Source organism: Aythya ferina (assembly GCF_964211825.1).
Source record: "Aythya ferina genome assembly, chromosome: 1".
Classification (NCBI taxonomy): Eukaryota; Metazoa; Chordata; class Aves; order Anseriformes; family Anatidae; genus Aythya; species Aythya ferina.
Genome location: NC_140296.1, coordinates 40,114,264 through 40,133,100, shown reverse-complemented (window position 1 = coordinate 40,133,100; position 18,837 = coordinate 40,114,264).

The following is an 18,837-nucleotide window of genomic DNA, read 5'->3' as shown; positions in this document are numbered from 1 at the left end:
GACAGAGAGAGAAGGCTACTAAGAGGATCTGGGTTATAAGGATCCTATCATTTCCAGTAGACACAGATGTCTCAATAAATGTAAAATAATATTTCAGTAAAATAATCTGTGTTAATGAATCGGGAGATAGTTTTCTCCTAAAATATTTTATTATAAACTGTCTAGTTTTAATATCTACAGAAATAGCTCTGATTTTTTTCTTCCAGAAAAAATAAAAAGATGTCATTCCCAGAGCTTCTGAATATGTTTCAAGTTTCAGAGAAGAATGTACTTTCACCACAGCACTTGAATGCTTTTCCTCCAGGCAGAATTGTGGAGGTGGTTCCAGTCTCTGCATTCTCATACTACAACTCCACTATTCCAGATGATATGAATAGAAATTAAGAACAATTATTCAAGTGATCACAATGGCCCTAATCTATTGATCCATAGGTAGCATGGATGTGGAAGCCATCCAACCAAAAAGATAAATACTTGACTAGAGTATAATAGAGAAAGAAGCAATTAGGCAAGGAGTTTTGAAAATTTTGTGTTTACTAAAATAGAGTCTAACAGTGGAAGAGAAATCAGTAGAAAGCTGGAGTGCACTATAGCTAATAATAATACTAATTAAAAAAAAAAAAAAAAAAAAGTGGAAAAAAAATGAATGTGGAATGGATTGGCATCAAATATTTCATGAGTAAAGCAATGAGTTAAAACCATACACAAAAACAAAGAAGAAAGGCTACAAATCCTTCAGACTGAGAAAATATTTGCCAAATAGAAAACTTTTCCATGTCTTCCTACATAAATGGTAGATTTTTTGAAAATATATAAATGAATATATGGAAATGGGAAAGGAATGCCACTGGAAAAATGACATATTCAGAAAATGTGCTACTTCTAAACATTTATGATCAGCCCATACATAATTGCACAGAACTCCACGGTTCTTGTTAATCCAATTTTATTCAGATGATTAAGTATTTTGAAATAGCAAGTGAGATGCAGCAAAAGCAGACTTGGTTATATTTTTGACATCTCTGTAAGAAAAGAAAGAACTGAAGGATAAAAGGGCACCACAAAAGTTTGTGTGGAAAGACGGGAGGTTACTAATGCTTAGAGGGGGAAGATCAAAAAAAACCAGAAGTTGTACATACAGATTCAGCTGTGTTTGCCAGCCACTCAGAGAATCATAGGATGGCTTGGGTTGGAAGGCACCTTAAAGATTATAGTTCTAACTCACCTGTTATGAGCAGGGACACTAGATCAGTTTGCTCAGGGCTTCATCTAACCTGGTCTTGAACACCTCCAGGGATGGGGCATCCACAACCTCTCTGGGCAACCTGTTCCAGTGCTTTCATTGTCTGAATAAAGAATTTCCAACTAACTATCCCATCTAAATCTCCCCTCTTTTAGTTTAAAACCATTCCCTTTTCCCGTCATTATCTGATTGAGCAAGAGTTGCTCTTCGTCTCTTTTATAAGCCCCCTTTAAGTACTGAAAAGCTGCAATAATGTCACCTTGGAGCCATCTCTTCTCCAGGCTGAGAAGCCCCAGCTCTCTCAGCCTTTCTTCATAGGAGAGGTGCTCCAGTCCTCTGATCAGCTTCATGTCGCTCCTCTGGACTCACACTAAGTGCAGTTCATGTTTTTCTTGTGATGGGGACCCCAGATCTGGATGCAGTACTACAGATGGGGTCTTGAAAAGCAGATCAGAGGTGGACAATCACCTCCCTCAACCTGCTGGTCACACTTCTTTTGATACAGCCTAGAATGCAGTTGGCTTTCTGTGCTGCAAGCTCACACCACTGGCTCATATCCACTTTTCATCCATTGTTCCTAGCAATGCTAAATCTTCAGCTGGGGTTATGGTACATTTTGCTGCAACATCTGCAGGAAAGCCAATCTGATCTTCCCCTAAAGGAGGTTTCCTTGGGGTACCTGAGGACTACAAGGGAATTCAGAGGGAGACTTGCCACAGTAGTTTGGTCCTTATAATGTTTTGTCTTACTTCTCCAGCGTTAATATACCAGCCTCAACTTAGCTCCCTTCAGGACGTAGAACATTTGCCTCAGATGGCTACTTTTTTCTCCCTCTGTCTTTATGGCAATCTTTAGGGAAATTAACTCAGACAAATTTATTTTCTAGCATACTTTTCAAGGAACATGTTCTTCCTTCCTCTCCATCCCCTGCCTCCTTGCCTTTGCCCCAGTAACTATTAGTACAGTTATATTGATGAAGCTAATCCTTAATTTTCATAAATTCCATCCCCTGGATTCCCCTGTGTGCTGTCTGATGGAAATTTAGGCTATGTTACAGCACTACTGGTGGGTTAGCATCTTGTTTTCTTGAGCAAAATTCCTACAACGTCCCTAGTAAAACCCTTTGCAACAGCTGATCGAGGTAGGGGAGCATGGGGAATACAAACATGCTGTAGTCTGCCTGAAGTGCAGAAACATCTGTTTGAGTCATGAGTGGTTTGTTGGCTGAGCTCAGCAGGGGAGAATCTGGCAATTAATCTGAAGTGTCACTATATTCAATGGAAACTGTTGTAGAGGGATTCTGAGGACATAAAGGTAGCTCTGACAGCCAAAGATTGAATATGTTTTTGTGGTTTATTCATTCTTAAAGACTTTACTGCATTCAAATAGTAAACTTTTATTTAACTTTTTATGTAAGAATAAAGACTGCTTAGAGACATTTGCCATAAATGATGACCTATTTTATGGAAATAGATTTGTCAGGGTGGATAAGAAGATGCATACACCTAAAAATTCCTGTCTGTGGAAAAAGAGCTGTTATTAGTTCTTCTCTGAAGAAACCAAATAAAGATAATCAAATTTACAATGCTTAGGGCCAAATGTGACCTTTTGATACAAACTTAATTGAATTAATTGGCATATACAAACAACCAAACAAAAAGTAGATTTTGCCCTTTATGTTACTTACCTTTCAATGATTTCACTTCTGCTCTTCTATCAGTTTGAAAACAAGACTCCACTCTGAGATCATCCTAAAGTCCCTGGAAAAGTATAAAAACCTTCAAAATACTGTTTTCAGGAATATTGCCTAAACTGAAATCCAATAAATATTATGAAGTGCAGAAAATAATGTGTGGCTTATATATGAACAGAGTTTTCTCAGATTTCAGGTATATTGTTTTTCAGCTTGTTGTGTTTCAACCTATCTTCAGCTAGTATTTTAGGAAGCTAGTATTTTATTTATGTCATAACAAAACAATGTTCCAAAAAAACAGCTAGAACAGTAAAAGTGATTTCAAATGGTTTGCTTCAGGCTTTAACAAACTTCCAGATTAGCTTAATTCCTGTTTTGTTTTTAATTCATATATGCATATATTTACCAATACTTTTGCTTCTAAAGCGTACAGACTGGATTTTTCAACCAAGACATATACAAATTTGTCTTTTTACCCAGATTCATATTTATCCTGAAAAATCCTGATTATAATATACTATTTTGATAGTGTATATTAATATCTGAGTTACTTATATTGCGTTCTTATTCTATGAAGACTTTAAATTCCACCAGGATATCACTGCAGAATTTTTTGTTCATTTTGTTTCTTCTGTTGAGAAATTCCAGAAGACTACAATTTCCTCCATCCAGTTACTTTGCAAAATCTTTTATGCTAATATGGTTAAAGCAATAAAGTTAAGCAGAAATCTCAATTTATTTGAAATGTTTAGGTACCTTGAAAATGAGTGGAAGAAACTCCTTGTGGAATACGTTTAAAATTTGTGGAATAAGACCATTAAATTTTGCAGATGTTTTCAAGTTTTATTTTCTAGTTCAGTCCATCTTGTATTGATATATAGGTAATTTATCTACCAGATGAAAAATATTCCAGAAAAATAATTTGTGCAGAGTTCTTCTGAGAATTAATAGAAATTTACATTATACACACTTGTAATTTAATTTCAGATTTGTCCAAACAAACCTGTATAACAGAAACTAAATTGTGGCCTGAAAACAGACATCAGTCTCATTATAGATGGTGTGGAGTCTTAAGAGTCATTTAGTAGAAAACTTACAAGGCTGAATCCTCTATTTCTTTCACACAATTACAGGTAAAGAAGTAAAGATCCTACGTTTGTGTTGTCCTAAATTTGGAAGAACATAAAGGAAATGAAACAGAGTAATTTGCAAACAAGAACTTACTCCCCTTGAAGAGAGACAGTGGGTTGTGTCTTCTATTTTTTAGAAAAAGTGTCTTTTGGATTATCTACTTGTAACATAATTATCAGCTAATTTTAATGGAAAATGAAAACTATATTAAAAATATTTCCCCTAAGGAAATCCTTTACTAAATCATTCTTGAAATTGTTTTAAAATAGCATGAATTTCTTCTACAACATGGTATTGGTTTGAAGTCATTGGATTTTCCTTGTGGCTACTTTACAATCTTCTCATTTATTACCATCCTAAATGAAGTTGTCAGTAGTTTAAATTATTAAACATTTGGGGAAAGCAGGGAGGGAGGGCAGGGGAGCATTATACCTGGCAGCCAACCAGGTCAGATATGCAACAGCCAGACAGACTCCACAGCCTTTATTGAGTTATTTTTAGCAGTCAGAGAAAATTCTGAAGCATCAGCCTCACATATGAGTGTCCAAACACCAAGAAAACAAGGAAATGTATTTAACTATCTGAAAACAGTTGTGGAAAAGAGTCAAGTAAATTTTTCTTCTTGTGGTGGTTTTACCGTGCTGGGCAGCTAAACACCACAACTGCTCTCTCACTCCCCCTCCTTAGATGAGGAGGGGAAGAAGTAAAGCAAAGAACAACTCACGGGTTGGGATAAGGACAATTTAATTAAAGAGAAATAATAATAATAATAATTTAAAAAAAAAAAAAAAAGATTATTATGAACTAAACAATTTAACTAAAGGGGAAAAGAAAATGGGGAAAGGGGAAAAGGAAGGGGGAAAGAAAAAAAAAGGGAGGAAAGCAAATAAATAAAACAAATGAAGGCTATGTGGAAGTGCAGAGGTAAGAAATTACTCTCTACTTCCCACAAATGAGTGATGCTTGACCACGTCCTTGAAGCAGGGCCTCAACGCACATAGCCAGTGTTCAGGAGGAGGACCGATGTTTTCACAATGAGAGCCCACCCCTCCCCTCTTCTTCCTGTTTCCACCTTTTATTGCCAAGTGTGACATCATATGGTATGGAATATCCCTTTGGTTGGTTTAGGTCAGCTGCCCTGGTAATGTTTTTCTTCTCATTTTTTGCCCACCCCCTAGGAGGGTTAGAGAGAGTCCCGATGCTGTGCCAGCACTGGTGTGATAACACTGCTGTTCCAGCTACAAGTGCAGAGCACAGCACTGTATGGGCTGCTTCAGGGAAAGTTAGCATTCCAGTCAGACCCAGTACACTTCTTCACTCATCCTGAGACCTGAAAACATCAGGGAAGAATGTGAGACAATGCTTGTTCATATTCCAAATCTTTCTTCTAGCAAATTTATTCTATCTCTCTCTTTTTTTTTTTTTTTTTCCTTTCCTTTTTATTTTTTCTTTTCTGTAGGAAATATATGGTGTATGATCAACACGGAGAATTCTGGTAGACATCTGTAACTCTGTGTCTGATACTTATGAGGTAGCCCTGACTGAGTCATACTCAGATATCATTACAAGTGCACTGATCATTAAAAGAATGTTAAAAACCTTCAAGTGTTTTTGCATATATTTCCCTATTCTGATTGTGAGTCCATTCAGCTTGATACTTTATTCTCCTGTTGACTTCTTCATTGAGTTTATGCTTCCAGTAGTATGAAGTTTTCAAGAACTTCTGTTGAAATAAGGATCTTTTAATTTACAGCGACAGCTTCTAAACCTGACATGTACATCCCTGTTGGGGTAAATACCAAAGTTGCCAGGTTTTACTAAGTCTAGCATGTCTCTGAAAGATTTTATAAGACCAGAAGACTCTGCAACAGGAGCTCTACATTTGTCTGAAGGGTAAATCTTTCGACTTGTACAGGTAATTATATAAGAGGAAGGATTATACATCTTACCTTCTGAAAGCAACAGAATTTTAACTGGCGTTGTTTCTTGAATATCAGTAAATTATCCATTTATCATTCATTAATTTTGTCATTCTTATTTATTTTTACTTATTCTTTTTCTAATAACTGTCCCTCCTTTTGACAAAAACGGTATTCTTACTTTTATTGAACCTTTCTATATTGTTTTCCTTATCTTATTTCTGTAAACATTAGATGACTCAGTGTCTCACTGTTTTATATGCCTCATTTGGATTTAGATCTACTCTGATTAAAGTCAATAGAAATACTTCCAGAGGCTTCCACTGGATTCTGAATCAATAAAGTATTAATTAATTAATTAATTAATATATTAATGACCTAACATTGAAATATCAGGTGCAATAATGACTGAGAGTAGTCGTGTTTGGCAGGATAACTAAGCCTCTTTTGATATTGATAGATTTGAATAAACTTCTGCAGTTTGAAATTTCTCCTTTAAAATTGGAATTTTCTCCTTTAAAATTGGAAACTCCTTTTGCTATGTGGAAGATGAATATAGACATAAGTGTTTGATCAACTATCCTGAGAACATCTACAGATAGTTATTTTCAGTCTTTAAAAATGAAAAAAATAAAATAAAATCCCCTATACTTTATATTTCCTTGTTTTGCAACAGAAATTAATGCATGTATGTATACAGTAGGTATATACTTGGATATACTTACATGATTTAGAGGCATTATTCTGCTGTGCCCACTACTTTTGACATAGCTTTTTCATTGTAGCTTATTAAAGTCTTCATCCTGGAATGCTTCTTTAAGCAAAGTCTTTGGGAATGTAGCTGCTCACATAGCAGGGAGTGATCAAAACTTCCTACACACGATGGCTGCCTCTTTTATCCCCAGAAGTACAATTTTCAAGATTAAATTCTCAGTTATTAAAAAATAAATTTAAAAAGCAACAACATAAACACACACGCGCACAAAAATAACATAAAATAAAATAAAAAAATAAATCAAGATTGATCTGCCTTCCAGAGGCTGATCAATCTTGAATTTATTTTTTATTCCTTCTTGGAAGTTAGCTGATGATTCTTGAAAAATTGGAACAGAATATTCCATATATCAAGACATTTGACTTCTAAAAGGCAAAGAGGTTAAATATCACAGAATCACAGAATTGAAGGGGTTGGAAGGGACCTCGAGATGTCATCAGGTCCAACCCCCCTGCCAAAGCAGGTTCCTCAGAGCAGGCTCACCAAGTAGGCATCCAGACAGGCCTTGAATATCCCCATAGAAGGAGACTTCACAGCCTCCCTGGGCAGCCTGTTCCAATGCTCCGTCACCCTCACTGTGAAGAAGTTCTTTTGCATGTCAGTGTGGAACTTCCTGTGCTCTAACTTGCAGCCATTGCCCCTTGTCCTATCCCCACAAACCACTGAGAAGAGGTTGGCTTCTGTCCCCCTCCCCTCAGATACTTATATACATTGAGGTGATCCTCTCTCAGTCTTCTCTTCTCCAGGCTGAACAGACCCAGATCTCTCAGCCTTTCTTCATAGGGAAGATGCTCCAGTCCCCATACCATCTTTGTGGCCCTCCGCTGGACTCTTTCCAGGAGATCTCTGTCTTTCTTGTACCGGGGAGCCAAGAACTGGACACAGTACTCCAGGTGAGTCCTGACCAGGGCAGAGTAGGGGGGGAGGATCACCTCCCTTGACCTGCTGGCCACACTCCTTTTAATGCATGCCAGGATCCCATTGGCCCTCTTGGCCACCAGGGCACAGTGCTGGCTTATGGTCAACCTGTCATCCACCAGGACCCCCAGGTCTTTCTCCTCAGAGCTCCTCTCCAGCAGGTCATCCCACAACCTGTACTGATATGTCCGGTTGTTCCTTCCCATGTGCGGGACGCTACACTTGCTCTTATTAAATCTCATTTGGTTTCTTCCTGCCCAGTTCTCCAGCCTGTCCAGTTCTTGCTGAATGGCAGCACAGCCTCCTGGCGTATCAGCCACTCCTCCCAGCTTTGTGCCATCGGCGTACTTGCTGAGGGTGGACACTATTCCCTCATTCAACAAGATCAGACCCAGCACTGATCCCTGGGGAACACCGCTAGTCACAGGTCTCCAGCCGGACTCTGTGCTGCCAATCACCACCCTCTGAGCTCAGCCAGTCAGCCAGTTCTCAACCCACCTTACTGTCCATTCCTCTACCCCACACTTTCTCAGCTTATATCACTTATCTAATATCACTTATACAAATATCATTCAACCTGTGGACACCAACAGAGAACTTAAAATGGGAGTAAATTATATATATGTGTGTGTGTGTGTGTGTACCTTCCAAGGCTTTCCAAGCTATTATACCATTGTCCTCTATTTTACGATAAATAAGAAACTTTATTTAAAGGTGCAAGAACCTGCATGGATGAGCAAACACCTCATGTCAAATCTCAAACAGAGAGGAAAGCATATGGAATGTAGAAAAAAGGACAGGACTATTGGGAGGAATATAGGGACATTGTCAGAATACGTAGGAACATGACAAGGATGGACAATGGACATTTGGAATTAAATCTGGCAAGGAATGTCATGGATAACAAGAAGGTATTCTTCAAAAATATCAATAGCAAAAGGAAAACTAGGGAAAATGTGAGCTCACTGCTGAATGGTGTGGGTGCCCTGGTGATGAAGGATGCAGAGAAGGCAGAGTTACTGAATACTTTATTTGCTTCAGTCTTCACTACTAAGACCAGGCCTCAGGAATCTCAGACCCTGGAGATAAGAAACAAAGTATGAAGAAAGGAAGATTTTGCCTTGCTCAAAGAGGATCAGGTTAGAGATCATTCAGATAAACCCAACACACACAAATCCATGGTCCCAGACAGGATCCACGGAGAACAGGAGAGGTACCTGGGCACTTGAAAAAAAAGATCATGTCACTCCAGTCTTCAAAAAGGCCAAGAAGGAGAACCCGGGAAACTACAAGCCAGTCAGCCTCACCTCCATCCCTAAGAAGGTGATGGAACAACTTGTCCTTGAGGTCATCTCCAAGCACGTGGAGAATAAGAAGATGATCAGGAGTAGTCAGCATGGATTCATCAAGAGGAAATCATGTTTAATCAGTCTGATAGCCTTCTATGATGGGATGAGGGGTCAGCAGTAGATGTTGTCTACCTTGACTTCAGCGAGGCTTTTGACACCGTCTCCTACAACATCCTCATATATAAGCTCAAGAAATGTGGTTTGGATGAGCAGACAGTGAGGTGGATTGAGAACTGGCTGGATGGCAGAGCTCAATGTTGTGCTTGGCAATGCAGTCTAGTTGGGAGGCCTGTAGCTATTGTTGTCCCCCAAGGGTAAGTACTGGATACAGTCTTATTCAATATATTAATCAATGACCTGGATGATGGAACAGGGTGCAAGTTTGGTCATGACACAAAACTGGGAGGACTGGCTGATTTACCAGGGGACTGTGCTGCCATTCAGAGGGACCTGGGCAGGCTGGAGAGCTGGGAGGAGAGGAACGTTATGAAGTTCAACAAAGGCAAGTGCAGGGTCCTGCACCTAGGGAGGAATAACCCCAAGCACCAGTACAGGCTGGGGGCTGACCTGAAAAAGAGCAGCTCTGTGGAGAAGGACCTGAGAGTCCTGGTGGACAGCAGGTTAACCGTGAGTCAGGAATGTTCCTTTGTGGCAAAGAAGTCCGACGGTATCCTGGGGTCCATTAAGAACAGTGTTGTCAGCTGGCTGAGGGTGGTAATCCCCCCCCCCCCCCCCCCCCCGGTGAGGCCACACCTAGAGTTTTGTGTCCAGTTCTGGGCTCCACAGTACAAGAGGGACATGAAGCTACTGGAGCGAGTCCAGCAGGGTTACAAAGATGATTAGGTGATTGGAGCATCTCTCATACAAGGAATGGATGAAAGAGCTGGGAGTGCTTAGTTTAGAGAAGAGAAGATTGAGAGGGGATCTTATCAATGTCTTTTCAATGTATACAAATACCTGACGGGAGGGTGTCAAGAGGATACAGCCAAACACTTTGATGGTGCCTGGTAGGGTGAGAAGCAATGAGCACAGTCTGAAACATAGGAGGCTCTATCTGAATATGAGAAAACACTTCTTTACTGAGAAGGTGACAGAGCACTGGTACAGGTTGCCCAGGGAGGGTGTGGAGTCTCCTCTGGAGATATTCAAAACCCACCTGGATGCAATCTTGTGCAACATGTTCTAGGTAACCTTACTTGGCGGGCAGGTTTGAACTAGATGATCTCCAGAGGTCCCTTTCAAACTCAGACATTCTGTGTGATTTTGTGTGTGAATCCAGAACTGTTTTAACACTGAATTTTTGCATTCTTTATTAGACTTAAATGAAGTTGTGGTCACCAATTCTAACTATCCTTACAATTTTCTATTTTTCAGCCCAGTCTTGACTTCTAGTTAGATTTAAATTCAGGATGTCTTATCCTGCAGTTTAAAATTCTCCTTTTTGCATAATAAAGGTGACTTCTCTATCATTGACTATTTGCCCATGATGATATTCAGATGTATATGGTTCTCAGCAATCAGTTCATTTTCAACAAAGCTAGAGTTATTTTTGCAATGTAAGAGTCTGTCTACATCAAATTCCCCCTGGAGTACAATGTCTTTGTCAAGTTCCATGGGAATTATTCCAGAAACATTTATTTCTCATACATCTGTTGGTTACTTATTCTGCATTACTACTGTAGCACTTATGCATACTACGTTAATCAAAATTATCTCACTATAATATCATACTCCTCCAGTTACTCATGAGAGCCAATCATTGGTCTTACACAATATATCAATACACATAGAGGACCAAAAAAGATGACAGGGAGAGAGAAAACTTCCTGAAGTCTGGGTACTTTATCTAATACAGAATGAGTCCTGATCTGCATCTTTAGAAAAACAAATTTTATATTTGTCCTAGAAACAAAAGCAATTTACCAATTTTTTTTTTGTTTGTTTGTTCCAATCTGTTTTGTTTTTCAAGATTTATGCAGGGTTTTATTACAACACAAACCATACAGACATGAATTTTCATCATCCTAAGCTCCCTATAAGAAAATATTCACATATATTTACATTTGAAATTATTCCTCTCCTCTCCTCTCCTCTCCTCTCCTCTCCTCTCCTCTCCTCTCCTCTCCTCTCCTCTCCTCTCCTCTCCTCTCCTCTCCTCTCCTCTCCTCTCCTCTCCTCTCCTCTCCTCTCCTCTCCTCTCCTCTCCTCTCCTCTCCTCTCCTTTCTTGCTTGCTTCCTTCCAAAAGTTGTTAAGTTTGTGTATAACCACTTAAAATATTTTCACCCACTTGTATTATCAAGATGTTATGTGGTAACAAAAAATAAATAAATAAATCATTCTATGTTTCAACTTCACCACTCCTTCATGGACACTCTCTTCCCCTGTTCCAGTGTGGAGTCCCTCCCACAGGATGCCATCCTTCCTGAACTGATCCTGCATGGGCTTTCCATGGACTGCAATTCTTCAAGAACTGCTCCAACATGGGTCTGTAGTACAGGGTAGAGTCCTTCAGAAATGGACTGCTTCAGCATTGGTCCCCCACATGCAGCAGCTTCTGCCAGACCAACTCTTCCCTATGCATTTCTCTTGACGGGCTGCAGCTCCAGCCCAGGGCCTGCTCCTGCAGGGGCTCTCCATGGGCTGCAGCCTCCTCCAGGCCACATTCACCTGCTCCACCGGGGGCTCCTCCACGGGCTACAGTGTGGAGATCTGCTCCATGTGGGAGCCGTGGGTTGCAGGGGGACAGCCTGCTCCACCAGGGGCCTCTCCACAGGCTGCAGGGGAGCTGCAGCTGCGTGACTGGAGCACCTTCTGCTCTCCTTCTCTACTGACCTTGGTATCTGCAGGATTGTTTCTCTCACATTTTCTCACTCCTCTCTCTTAGCTGCTGTTGTGCAGCAGTTCCACTCCCCCCCCACACCCCACCTCCGCCCCCCCCTTCTTAAATCTGTTCTCATAGAGTCACAAACATCATATCTTACTGGCTATAAGCCAGCTCTTATCTGACAAGGGATGGCTCCTGGACTCTTTTCAATGAGGTGACCCCTGAAACACTCCTCCCGCTGCAAAAACCTTACCATGTACACCTAATGGAACAGCACAGGTAGAGCAGCAATGGAAGGCAAGTTTTTCCTAAGTCAATTGTTCCTAGTATGAATCTCTGCACAGACAGCAGATTATTTCATGCCAGGCTAGCATAGTATAGACATACTTGATAAATGACATTTAGTTTTATGTGAAATTAACAATTTGATTAATTTGTCTATGCTTTCCCAAAATTAAGCATACTTGATACCTACCTCAGAGCTGTTATTTGTTGTTTTTAAAAAAATTATCCATAATCACTGTATCTCAAAGTATACACTTTTTTATACAGCACAATATTAATATGTAAATTAAATAAATAAATAAATTTCATCTTCTGCAAAATATTCTGTTTTCAAATGTACAAAAGATATCACTCCTTGGTGTCATATATGAATTACACTTTTATTCAAATGAAAGCATGGCTTAACTATGTGCTATTAACTATATGCTATTAACTATTTTAATACATTTCCATCTGATATATTATCCAGCCTTGACTGTCTTCAAACATAAAGAAATTTTGTCTAATAAAAGGTTAGAAGTCATAAAACAAGCATAATGCTGTCAGGCTTCAAGGTCCATCAAACAATAACAGTAAAAACAAATCTTTGTGATAATTCTTTCATCACACTATAATGTTTACTTGTCTCTTTAGATGTTAACAGTAATTTTGAATCTTCTCAGTGGAACTCAGCTCAGTATCAGATGTTATTTTCCACCTTAAAAGAAGAAGAAAAAAAAAAAAAGTAACAAAGCCAAAATAAAGATATATTTAATATATATATATATATAATGAAAATATAATATTAGTGTTTTTATTACTCTTCTACAGTTTAGGTTAAAGAACTTAGAACTACAATTAGTTACTAGAAACAACCTGTCAGCAACTGGAAATGGATACATTTAGTAAGAGGTTTTGAGGTTTTATCAATACCCTGACTAGCCCTGGCAAACATATTACTCAAAATACTTCAATTGGTTTAAAGTTTATAAAAAATATAGATTAGTAGAGGTTCTAAAATCTGATCAACGGAAAAAAATAAATAAAATTATTTCAGATGATGCCTCTGAAAAGTACAATCAAACGCTACCAAAGTGGTTTCCTTTGGAAAACTTTCCCTCACTGTAAAGCAGTGGTTTATTTAAAGCTTGCCAGAAATTTTCAAATTTAATCTATCAAAATTTTATTACTTTGTTCATAAAATCTTCTATATATCCCTTAGTGAATTATCTGTATAATCTAATTAATCCAAGAGAATTTCTATGGATAATTTTACATTTAAAAAAAGATGACATACTATGTTACCAGCTACTCTCTGCAGTTTGTTGACCCAGCTGGCAGATAAGCCCCTATTCAATTGCTTGTTCACTCCCCTTAGCAGAATGGGGGAGAGAATTGGAAGGGTAAATGTGAGAAAATTCCTCAGTCAAGAAAAAGACAATTTAAAAGCAAAGCAAAAAAAAAATAAAAAATAAAAAAAAAAATTGCAGACAGTTTCAGTCATCTGTCTTGGATGTGCCCCTCTGAGCTTCTCATGTGCTCCCAGCCTCCTCCCTGTCAGGACAGCAAGAGAAGAAGAAAAAACCCTTGACTCTCTGTAAGCACTGCTTGGCAATAGCTAAACCATTAGTATGCTACACAGTTTTCACTACAAATCCAAAACATAGCACTATATGCCTGCTATGAAGGAAGTCAACTTCAAAGCCATTCCCCATTCAAAATCAGGCATGCATTTCTGGGTCAACAAGGGATAATTTGCACCCTCAACTGAGAATTAAGCTCAGATGTATACCCTTGACTCAATAGTGATATTTTATGTAGTGATATTTCAGTAGTGATATTTTATTAAATATTTTATGTTGTCAAATGCTTAAAGAGACTTGTTTTGTTTCTTTTTCTAAATATGGAAACATTATCATAAGAAAGAGACTATTTTTGCTATAACATTGCCAAGAGGCAGAGTTCTGCTTATTAACTATCAGCCACTATGCAATGGGTGTAAGTGTTAATAACTGTAAAAATCTTCTTTTGAGATGAGGGAGAATCAGTGTTTGTTGTTGTTGTTGTTTTCTCAGAAAAAAAAAAAAAAACTTAGTTTAATTAATTTTTAATGCATTTTGAACTATATATGTACTCAGAACATTCATAATCTTTAATGGAAATGTTGCCTTAAAATGAAAGAAACTTTTAAAAATGAAAGAATCATGGTTTATATTTTAAAAGTATTTTAAATGTTGGAATTTATCCATTTCCTTCTTCTAATCTCTGGACAGTCTAGTCAGTTTCTATACATTCAAAATCATTACAATAATCAATTTGGCATAATTATTTATGTTCATAAGTAGTTATTAATAAATTACTAAGCAGTCATCTTGCTGTCATTAGTAAAATGTGTAATCCTCAAAAGAAACATGTGCATGTAACAGTCACAATTGCCTAACACCTCATTAAAGGACTGGAAAACTGAAATTTAGGTAATGACCAAAGAGTCTATTCAACAGTTTTTGTTCTATGGGCACAGCTTGAACAGTCTGGGAACAACAAAAGAGAGGGAAGACATAATAAATGTCAAGACCAAGGTTGAAACATAAATTACCCCAAAGAGAGATTTAAATTCGCCTGGCCTCTTATCTTGAACATTTGGAGCAGAAGCAAGGAAGGATATAATTGCATTGGAGACTGACTACTTCTTATCTCCAGGAGAACATGAAAGTGACATAACATCTACAAAATCAGCAGATGACGTTGGAGTATTAACACGTAGATTTTAATAGCACATTAGTGCTATTGCTATTGCTATTGCTATTATTATTATTATTATTATTATTATTATTATTTTTTTCTTGGTAAATACACTTTTGTTTTAAATGATTGGTTTTGCATTGTTCATGATTTTTACTAATTTGAATGTAGAATTTCTGATCAAGAAACAAGTTTAGTGTTTTTGTTTGTTTGTTTGTTTGTTTTATGGTAAGTTGTAAATAATTTACAATATCTCCTTCCTGCTCTTAAAAAAATGGACACAGTAAAATGATATTCCATTGGCTGCATCTGTGACAGTGATTCTTGCTGTGGTGTGTAGAAAAACAGCCTCCTACAGCACAGCCACATTAAAATACCATGAATGTATAAGGGTGACACTTCTGCTTCAAACCAAACCAGAAATTGATAAACAGTACTTTTGTGCCAAGCACTATATGAGGCTAAAAGAACACAAGGAAGTCTAAGTATAGGCAATGTTTATATATGGGTATGAAGCAGCAAAAGAAAGGTGGGGTTGGTGAGGAAGAATGTATTTTTAAGGACTGTGACAATGTCTCTGTCTTAACATGTTTCTGTTAAGTCCTAATCAGTAGTGTACATGTATACTAGTTATCTGTCTAGGGTTTTTATTTATTTGGTTTGTTTGTTTGTTTGTTGTTTTGTCCATATTGAATTCTAAAATAACTCATGAAGTATATGCACAGATATACAATTGGATATCTGTGGATCTAAAAGTATGGTGTGATAGAAGAGCGGATATGATGCCAATAGGCAAGAATAACTACTATGGAGAAGTCAGCACTCTCAGTGGCAGTATGTTATCATTCTTTCCTCAGCAACAGAGAACAAGTCTGTACTATACATGTATATCCTACTGTAATCAGCAGATGACCCCAGCACCTGAAAGTGGTCCATTGCCTAATTGGAGTCTCATTGGAGACTCCTTCTCTCCCATGAAACAGGGAAATACCGTTGATCACTGTTGAGAATTTAAAATTCATTAAAATAAAATTGTGTGAGCATGTCTGTGCAAGAGGACTTGGATTTTTCTGAGCAGATTCAACCCAGTGAATCACATCTAGTTTACAATTACATTTACCACTGTTCCAGAAGTGGTCTTTTTCTTTCTAGTCTGCTCACAGATCATCTTGATTTTTTTGATACAGTGCACTTAGTGAAACAATAGGATGGGAAACATCAATAACATAAAGATGCCATAAAACAGAGACAAATGTATTTTGCTTCAAGCTTCAAGAATCCCATGGCGAATATGGGATGAATATGAATGCTGAACATGAATCTGGAGATAAAATCATCTTTCAGTCTGCCCCAAATTCCTGCCCTGCTTGAGATCAAATTATCACTTCTTGAAGTTTTTCATCACACATCAAGGTATAAGCGTAAACTATCTGGTTTTCATTATCATGTGTTCTTCCTCTACTTCCTCTGCTGCAATTTTGCAGAAAAAAAAAAAAAAAGAAAACAAAGCACCTTCCATAAATGTATTATCCTCAGAAAACCAAACAAAACAAAACACACATGAAAGAAAGAAAGAAAGAAAGAAGGAAGGAAGGAAGGAAGGAAGGAAGGAAGGAAGGAAGGAAGGAAGGAAGGAAGGAAGGAAGGAAGGAAGGAAGGAAGGAAGGAAGGAAGGAAGGAAGGAAAAATGAATAAATTAGGAACCTCCTTCTGCAACTGAAGTTTTATACCTATATTTCTGCCTTGTGATTTTAGTTTACAACAGTTGGCTTGTAGGCAATTTTCCAAATCAGAAAGATGACAATAACAACAGACTAAAATTTCTATTAAATCACCTCTTGTAAATAGAAACCAAAATATATCTTACAAGTACACCAATATTGTACTGTTAGAAACAAATTTACTTTGTATGATAATGCCTAAATATAAATTTTCTGCATTTTCCACTAAAATGTTTATTACTACCCAACAATCCTGAATGTTTATGAAAATATTTTCTAAACCTGAGTACTCTTTATGTCTTTTTCTGCCTTTGACATTAGTTAACTTCATTTCATGATTACCTGTGAAAGAAAAAAAAAAAAAAAAAAAAGGCTAAGAAAAAGCTAAAGTTCTGAGCCCAACAAGAAATGAGTTGCACAGGCTGTGCATCCTCTAGCCAGCAGTCATATGCTTCAGTTAACACAGACAAGGGCAAAAGTAACATCTTGCAGTTAAAGCTGCAAAACTGATGGCTATACACTTATAGTCAACACACCTACAAATCTTTTCCCAAAGTGCCTGAGCTTCCATTTGGAAGTATAGTCATTACTCCATGTTAATAATTAGCTACAAAAAATATGTTTTAATGGACTTAATTTAAAGTTGTGTTTGATTTGTTTGTTTGCTTGTTTTAACACGGTTGATTTTTTTTTTCTCTTTCTCTATATTTCCTTCCTGCTTGCCTGCCTTCTTGTCTTCTTTCCTGCCTTTTTCTGTCTTTCCATGTTTCTATCATTCCATACTCTCCCCACTCTTCCTCACCCATTCTTCCTCACTTTCTTTTTATTTTTTCTTGTCTCTGGCCTCCAGTGCTATGCTTGAAGTGATCAAATATCATTATTTGTTTCATGAATTAAGTATAACAACACCCCCCACCCCCCAAAAAAAAAAAAAAAAAAAAAAAAAAAAAAAGTCTGAATTCATGACAGGTTACATTAAGGGATAAAGTAATTCATTTTTATGTTTGATAGATGTTGCTTATGTAAACAGTCCTTTAACATTTTTCACAGTGTTTGCAAAGAGTAGTGACAATTGAAGGACATGTTATGTTCAGTGTTTTACCACCTCAGTGTAAATTAAATAATAATAATAAATTAAAAACAACAACAACAACAAAAAGCCCACTCTGCATGCAGAGTCAGTGATGTGGAATTTGAAACTGGTGAAAAAGATCAAATCTTTATTCATTTGTGATGGCTGTTTTGCAGATTCTATACAGATTTGCTTTGTTTTGTTTTCTGTGTGTGATACTGCAGTTTAGTTTGTGGAGCTGTATGTGCCAGAAATGTATTTGCTATTTAAGAGGATTGAGTCAGACTATTTTCAGTGGTGCCCAGTGCCAGGACAAGAAGCAAGGGACACAAACTGGAACACCAGAGGTTCCATCTGAACATCAGGAAGCACTTTACCGTGCAGGTGAGGAAGCATTTGCTCTGTTTGTCCAGAGATACAGAGAAGTCTTCCTCTTTGGAGATCTTCAAAAGACATTGTGACTTGTATTGTGGTTTAACCTGGCTGGTAGTTCAGTACCTCACAGCCATTTGTTCACACTTTTCCACCCAGTGGGATAGGGGAAAAAATGGAGGGAAAAAAAAAAAAAAAAAAAAAAAAAAAAAAAAAAAAAAGCTTTTGAGTTGAGATAAAGATACTTTATTAGGTCAGAAAATAAATTATTGTTGTTATTATTATTATTATTTATTATTAATATTATATCAATATTCTTAATAATATATTTAATAATAATAATAATAATAATAACTAGCATTAAAAATATAGTGTAAAAAACAAGTGATGCACAGTGCAACTGCTCACCACCTGCTGACTGATGTCCATTCTGCCCCATCCCATCCCCAAGCAGCTACCTCCCCACCCCAGACAGCTACCCCATATTAATTGTTCAGCATGACACCATATTGTATGGAATATCCCTTTGGTCAGATGGGGTCAACTGGTCTGGTTCTGTCCCATCCCAACTCCTTGTGCATCCCCAGCCTCCTCACTGGCAGGGCAGAATGAGAAGCTGAAAAATCCTTGGCTCTGTGTAAGTACTGTTCTGCAACAGTTAAAACATCAACATGTTATCAACATTATTCTCACACTAAATCCTAAACACAACAACATAGCAGCTATTAGGAGGAAAATTAACTCTGTCTTAGACAAAACAAGACAATATGGTTCTGGGGCAATATGCTGCAGGTGACCTTGATTAAGCAGTGG